This window comes from Bombina bombina, chromosome 9 (genome assembly GCF_027579735.1).
Source record: "Bombina bombina isolate aBomBom1 chromosome 9, aBomBom1.pri, whole genome shotgun sequence".
Classification (NCBI taxonomy): Eukaryota; Metazoa; Chordata; class Amphibia; order Anura; family Bombinatoridae; genus Bombina; species Bombina bombina.
Genome location: NC_069507.1, coordinates 259,962,275 through 259,970,742, shown reverse-complemented (window position 1 = coordinate 259,970,742; position 8,468 = coordinate 259,962,275). Strand labels below are relative to the sequence as shown.

At 42.3% G+C, this 8,468-nt stretch overlaps 1 pseudogene; it reads right to left on the bottom strand.

The window, feature by feature from the left end:
* Positions 1-7,288: 7,288 nt before the first annotated feature.
* Positions 7,289-8,468, bottom strand: part of LOC128639689 (trypsin-like) — a 6,511-nt pseudogene continuing 5,331 nt past the window's right edge.

Below are 8,468 nucleotides of genomic sequence, written 5' to 3'. Positions count from 1 at the left end.
GGGATAGCTCAGGCCACAGGTCAAGCCTGCACACCCAGTAGTCAAGGGGTCCATCGCTCCTCAGAGTGTCGAGATCCGCAGTTAATGCTAGGTAGTCTGTTACCTGTCGGTTGAGTCTTTCTCTGAGGCCTGGACCCCGAAAGGCTCTGGCGATGCATAGGAGTTAAAAAGGTCTGCATGTCCTCCATCAACAACCATAAGGAAAGCGTCCTGTCCTTGCCGCAGTGGTTGTGGGAGGAGGAGGAGGATTACTTTCATCTCTTCCCCTGTTAGATTTCCGTTGTGCTGTGACATCACCTTATACGCTGTGTAAAGCATAGTTTTTAATCTATTTTTGAACTGCTCCATCCTTTCCGACTTGCGGGAATTTGGTAAAATTTCAGTCACTTTATGCTTATACCGGGGGTCTAGTAGCGTGGACACCAAGTACAGGTCGTTCTCCTTCAGCTTTTTTATACGAGGGTCCCTCAACAGGCACGACAGCATGAAAGACCTCATTTGCACAAGGTTAGATGCCGAGCTAATCATGTCCCCGTTCCTTGTCCTCACTGATGTCACTGAAGCTATCTTCTTCCCCCCAGCCACGTACAACACCACGGGTACAGATAGGTGACAATAACAGGCACCCTGGGATGCCTGTTGTGCTTGGTCTTCCTCCTCCTCCTCAAAGCCACATTCCTCCTCTGAATCCTCTTCCCTCACAATCCTCTTCTCTTCACGCTCATCTACGGCCTGATCCAGCACTCTTTGCAGGGCACACTCCAGGAAGAAAACAAATGGTATGATTTCGCTGATTCTGCCTTCGGTGCCAAATGACAAGGTTTGTCACCATCCTCAAAAGGACGCATGAGCCTACAGGCATGAGCGTCCAGTAATTTGGCAAAAAAAATCCCTAGCTCCCCAGAGGCTGTCCTAGCACCCTGGTCATACATATACTCATTAACAGCTTTTTCTTGTTGGAGCAGGCGGGTCGAACATTAGGAGTGTTGAATTCAAACGTGTCGGGCTGTCGCAAATCAAGCGCCTCACTTGCAGGTTGTTTCAACGCTGGATATCGGACAAGTGCACCATGGCCGTGTAGGAACGCCTGAAATGGCCACACAACCTTCCTGGCCTGCCTTCAGGACGTCATGTAAGCCTGGGTACTTATGCCACAAAGCGTTGTACAATCAGATTACACACATGTGCCATGCACGGCACATGTGTGTCAACTTGCCCAATTTCAAATGCCGCCACAAAATTTCTTCCATTGTCAGAAACAACCTGCCAATCTCCAGTTCGGTGCGGAGTCAGCCACTGATCCCACCTAGTGCGTTCATGGAGGACTATGAGTGCTGGTGCGGTGTAGACTCTCGGACTTTCAGGCAAGTCAACCCCAAGACAGACGGGACACTGCCGTATCCGGGATGTTGAATAGTACCTGGGAGCTGGGGGGGGTGCCGTTGATGTGGAGCAAGATGCAGCAGCAGAAGAGGACTCAGCCGAGGAAGAGGATATGGAAGAGGATGGTGTAGGAGGAGTAGAGGATGGTAGACGCAGGGCTCGCTGCAAGTCGTGGCGGTGTCACCAACTCCTCTGCAGAGCCATGCAATCGAGTACAGGTTTGGGATTGACTTTTGTGAAAAGAAATTTCGGCCAGGTACCTTCCACTGCGGTTGTCCCAATAGATACAAAATTTTTTGAAAGCCTCAGACTCCACAAGCTTGTATGGTAAAAACTGGCGGGCTAAGAGTTCAGACAAGCCAGCTGTCAGACGCAGTGCAAGGGGTGTGACTTTGGAAATTGGCTTCTTATACTCAAACATGTCCTTGACAGACACCTTACCTCCATGTCTGTAATGCTGCCTGACTGAGACATATCACTGTTATATACATCCTCTGTCAATGATGGTTGCGCATCATCATTTCTTCAACTGATGTGTCAATAACTCCTCTGACAGATCAAGTGAAGCAGCTGTGGTGCTAGTGTTGATGGTGGCGGCCAGGTGGGCGAGTGGGCACTGGTCACTTGAGAGGTGCCCAAAGCACAGCTGGAGGTGGATGGTGTGTCAAGGTAGGACTAGGAGCAGAAGCTGTAGAAGATTGGGTATCCTGTGTTAGCCATTCAACTAGGTCCTCCTCAGAACTTTTCACGTCCCCTGGCACCTGGCCTCCTGAACAATGTGCATATTTTGTAGGGTCTAAAGGAATCACGGCACCACGACCACAACGGCACCTGCGCGGTGGCCTGCCCTCTTGCCCTGTCATATTTTTTTAAATGTACACTTACAATACTATTAAACAAATTATGAGTGGTGGCACTGGGCAAGTGGGCACAGTATACGCTGTGAGCCTGACACAAAAAAGCAGACTGATGTTTCAAAGTCAACAATGTTTATTTTTTTTAAATATTAAAAGTACTGTGACAAAAAATATGATTGGTGGCACTAGTTGGCTAGTGGGCCTGGCACACACGCTGGCAGGCAGGAAACTGCAATTCAATTGCACTAGCAGACTGATGATTCACAGTAAAAAAAGTTTTTAATTTTAAATATAACACTACTGTAATAACAAATATGATTGGTGCACTAGTTGGCAAGTGGGCCCGGCACACACGCTGGCAGGCAAGCAACTGCAATTCAATTGCACTAGCAGACTGATGATTCACAGTCAAAAAAGTTTTCATTGTAAATATTTACACTACTGTTATAACAAATATGATTGGTGGCACTAGTTGGCAAGTGGGCCTGGCACACACGCTGGGAGGAAGGCAACTGCAATTAGATTACACTAGCTGACTGTATGATTCACAGTCAAAAAAGTTTTTTTTTTAAAATATTTAAATACTGTTATAAGAAATATGATTGGTGGCACTAGTTGGCAAGTGGGTCTGATACACACGCTGGCAGGCAGGCAACTGCAATTCATTGCACTAGCAGACTGGTGATTCACAGTCAAAAATGTTTTGATTTTAAATATTTTCAAAACTGTTATAACAAATAAAATTGGTGGCACTACTTGGCAAGTGGGCCTGGCACACACACTGGGAGGAAGGCAACTACAATTAGATTACTCTAGATGACTGGTGTTTCTCAGGTCAGAGAAAGTTTTTATTTTAAATATTTACAATACTGTTATAACAAATATGAGTGGTGGCACTAGTTGGCAAGTGGGCCTGGTACACACGCTGGCAGGCAGGCAACTGCAATTCTAGTTGCACCTAGCAGAATGATGATTCACAGTCAAAAAGGTTTTTAATTTAAATATTATACAATACTGTTATAACAAATTTGATTGGTGGCACTAGTTGGCTAGTGGGCATGGCACACATGCTGGCAGGCAGGAAACTGCAATTCAATTCACTAGCAGACTAATGATTCACCAGTCTAATTTTTTTTTATTTTAAATATTTACACTACTGTTATAACAAATATGATTGGTGGCACTAGTTGGCAAGTGGGGCCTGGCACACACGCTGGCAGGCAGGCAGGCAACTGCAATTCAATTGCACTAGCAGACGATGGATTCACAGTCAAAAATTTTTGATTTTAAATATTTTTCAAAACTGTTTATATACAAATATGATTGGTGGCAATAGTTGGCAGCAAGTGGGCCTGGCACACAACGCTGGCAGGCAGGCAACTTCAATTAGATTACACTAGCAGGACTGATCTTTCACAGTCAAATTTTTTTTTTAAAATATTTACACTACTGTCATAACAAATATGATTGGATGGCACTAGTTGGAAAGTGGGGCCTGGCACACACGCTGGGAGGAAGGCAACTGCAATTAGATTACACTAGATGGACTGGGGATGTTTCTCAGTCCAAAAAGTTTTTATTTTAAATATTTACAATACTGTTAATAACAAAATATGATTGGTGGCACTAGTTGGCAAGTGGGCCCTGGCACGCACGCTGGCAGGCAGGCAACTGCAATTCAATTGCACTAGCAGACTGATGAATCACAGTCAAAAAAGTTTTTATTTAAATATTTACACTACTGTTATAACAATTATGATTTGTGGGCACTAGTTGGAAAGTGGGCCTGGCACACACGCTGGCAGACAGGAAACTGCAATTAAATAATAGCAGACTGATGTAAAAGTTTGTTTTTAAAAAAGTTACACTAATGTTACAACAGATCGGAGTGATGGCACTCAGGACAGAAGTAGGCACAGTATGTGCTGGCAGCCTGACAGACAAGCTGGCACTAGTGGCAGGCTGGACTGGCAACTAAAATTAAATAACACTAGAAGACTGATGTAAAAGTTTATTTTTACAAAATTTAAATGAATGTTACACCAGATAGGAGTGGTGGACTGCACTGAGGATTGGAGTAGGCACAGTATATGCTGGCAGCCTGACACACAGGCTGGCACTAATGGCAGCCAGGCTGGCCCTGGCAACTAAAATTAAATAACACTAGAAGAGGACTGATGTAAAAAAAAAATTAATATAAGTGGTGGAAAAAAGAGCTATTAATCACACCTATATGATGTGGACCTGACACACAGGACTGATGGAAAATGAAATTAGATTACACTAGCAAAATTATTTAAAAGTTTTTTTTTTTAAATTTACAGTAATGTTAAGCAGATATGAGTGGGGGCTGCTGGCACAGCAAATAACCACAGTATGCTGTGTAAGCCTGACACACAGGCCTGATAGAAAATGAAATTAGATTACACTAGCAAAATGATTTTAAAGTTTTTTTAAAAGAAATTACACTAATGATTGTTAAGCAGATATGAGTGGTGCACAGAGCAATTAACCACAGTCTATGCTGTGTGAGCCTGACACACAGGCCTGATAGAAAATTAAATTAGATTACACTAGCAAAATGATTTCAAAGTTTTTTGTTTCAAATTTACAATATGTTAATAAGATATGAGTGGTGGCTGGCACAGAGCAATTAACCACAGTATATGCTGTATGAGCCTGAGACACAGGCCTGATAGAAAATGAAATTAGATTACACTAGCAAAATGATTTAAAAGTTTTTTTGTTAAATTTACAATAATGTTAAGCAGATATGAGTGGTGGGCTGGCACAGCAATTAACCACAGTATATGTCTGTGTAAGCCTGACACACAGGCCTGATAGAAAATTAAATGATTTAAAAGTTTTTGTGTTTAAATTTACACTAATGTGTTAAGCAGATATCAGAGGTGGCACTAAACACAGTATATGCTGTGAGCCTCACACACTAGGCTGAAAGCCAGGCAAATGCAAATAAAACTCCAAAAAAAAAAAAAAAGAAAAAAAATGACTGAAGTTCCTAGCCCTAAAAAGGGCTTTTTGGGGTGCTGTCCTTGCAGCAGAGATGAGATAGTCCTTCAGGACTGTAGTGGACACTAAATACACTAGCCTAGCTATCTATTCTCTATAATGTCAGGAGCGAGCAACACTAAACCTCCTCACACTAAGAAAGCAGGATCGTAATGAATCTGAGAATGGCTGCTGCCCAGGAGCTGGGAGGTCTGTGAGGGAGTGTCTGCTGCTGATTGGCTCAAATGTGTCTGAAGGCTGTGAGATACAGGGTCAAAGTTTCCTCAATGATGAGGAATAGGGGGCAAATCGAGACATTGCATATGTTCGCCGCAGCGGCGAACTCGAACAAGCATGTTCGCCGGGAACTGTTCTCGCAGCGAACTGTTCACTGACATCACTAAATACCATATGAAAATTTAAATTTAAAGGTGTAAAACTACAAAAAAGTTGGTCTATACAATATTGATAGTGGACATTGCAAACATGAATTGAACATATTTTACAGGTAGGCAACTAAGAATTCATGTCATATATTTTGGCTTTAACAGTTAAACAGTCGATTACAAACATCTCGCGTGCTGCAGTTTTTTATTGTGATCGTCACATGATTTTCTTAAGTAGATTAATTCTTAAGTGTTTTTATTATTGCAGTCCATTGTTAAATGTATACTATTATAAATAAATGCTTTTAAGTGATAGAAGACATGTTTTAGTGGGAGCACATAAATATTTCTTTTATCACTGCTGGCTTATTGTTTTGCTTCTTAGTGCTGTTCTAGGTTTCTCCCCTTTTGTAGACTTTAGGAGTATTGCCTTAAGAAATAAGCTACTCTTGTATTTTTCTGTCTGTTCTCATGCAGATATTATCTAGAAAGAGTGGGATGTAACATTCTAAAGGACAGATAATGCTAGGCTAGTTGAGAACATTTGCTTGTTATGAAAAACACTCTTATGATTGACATAACGCTAGACACACCTGCGAAACCTGTAGGTTTAATGATAAGAATGCTAAGGAGCTGAGTAGTCTGCTGGTAAAATCTTCGAGAGCAGTTTCATACAGCATTATGAGATTAGCTGCCTGTATTCTACTGAATTATGCTGAGTCTGCTGTGCTATCTTGATGACCTGCCTGTGTGCCACTGTACAACTGCTATTAATGTCTTATTTAAAACTCAAAGATAAGTAATTGCAATTATAGTTTAATCACTGGCTTAGTGTAACCATTATGTTTTAATAAAATTTGCAAACTGATTACTGATTTGTGTTATAGCAATATGTTCATAATAAGTACTCAATACTATAGTGGGACCTAGTTTAAGGCTTATCCCAGCCCCAGGACATAACAGAAATCTGTTTTTTAGGACACACCTTACAAAATGTTTATATACACATCTTTGGAGTGCTGCCAATATGACCCAGTAATTACACAAACAGGAAAAGTATTGGCGCACATCCATTTTCAAAAGCTCAACATATTTTTGAACGCTGCCTGTAAATTTGATAACTAGCAAAAGTAGTCAGATGTGGCCGAAAGTTTGCATTCGGAACATCTGTAAGGACGTAAGCATCATCTGTGTCGGACTGAGTCCGGCAGATCCTATGCTACGTCACTAAATAATACTTTTTCCGGTCTGTAGGGTTTGTATAACTAAGGGGAATCAGGCTCACCACATATACACTGCGAAATTCCCAGCGTATTTGCGGTTGAAGGCTTGATAAGTGGATGCCTCTGTATAACCGTTATAACACAGCTGTAGACTACCTGTACCACTACCTGCTATTTACGAACCAGCATTTGTTATTAATACTGTAACCTTTATTGTTTCATAAAATATATCAATAATCCACAGAGTAAATATATTATTTTCTGTGCATTGTATATTTTTAACTCCTCTATTCAGAACGAACTGCATTCTGGAACTTAGTACAATTGCTGCTAGATCACTACCTCTGAGAATAATTCTGATTATTGAAAAAGAAGACACATAACAAAAGATCTGTATTTGCTTGTTTATTGACATCTCCTAATACGCCAGGACTCAGGTCATTTCCGCAGTTGTTAAGTTTAATTACTTAGCGATGGTCTCCTCGATCCAGGACACATAGTTGCACACCTTAGTGTAAACTCCAGGGATAGCCAGACAGGGCACATCCAATACCCCAGGGACACCACATCCCTGCAGTTCTCCCGTTACAGACAACTGGACCACCGGAATCACCCTGAAGGAAAAGAGAAATAGTCTGAAATTAATTGAAACATTCGAAAGGTACAACTCACATTTTCATTTTTTTTAATGTTCATTTACTTAACTCTCCTTTTCTTTATTATTTTAAGAATACATATACATATATATATATATTTAATATCGATATACACATCCTGAACATTGTCTTGTCAAATGAATGAAATCACATATATAACTAAAGAAGACGATATGGAAGATGCTACCAGTCATAATCTAATTTAAACTGAAGCAACTAAATTTAAATATTTATTTATGGGTAACAAGCATAAATCCTTAGCAAGTGCATATTGAAAGCTGAATACAATAATGGATAAACAACTATATAGATATATATATTTATATATAAGTATATCCTATATAATAAAAGGCCAAGTGTGTTTTGTCCGAAGCTGTCATGCGCAGTAGAGACTGCGCATGAGGACAACACACCTGGCCTTGCTAACTGTCTAGAATGATGACTTCGCCCCGCGGTCGCGTGTGGTGGAGTGGGGCGTGGCCGGACGAGCGTGGTCGGGGCGGGGGCCCGGGCGTTGGAGGCGTGGGCGTGGGCTGGGCAGGCCGAGCGTGATGCTGGCAGGGCGAGCGGACGCAGGCGGGGCTGGGGCGGGGCCGAACAGTGACGTGGCGGGGGCTGGGCGGGGCCAGATGCTGGGTGTGTGCTGGCTGCGGCACAGTGAGTGATTCATAAGACATAGAGAGCTCTAAAAAGAAGGGGGATAGTGAGAGCAAAAGAGGGGGGATAAAGAGATTGGGGAGAGTGAGCAAAAGGAGATTGGGGAGAGTGAGCAAAGGGAGAGTGGGGAGAGTGAGCAAAGGAGAGGGGGGAGATAGCGCAAAAGAGAGGGGTGAGAGGCGCAAAAGAGATGGGGGAGAGCGCAAAAGAGAGGTGGGAGAGCGCAAAAGAGAGGGGGGAGAGAAGCACAAAAGAGAGGGGGTGGAAAACACAAAAGAGAGTGGGGAGAGCACAAAA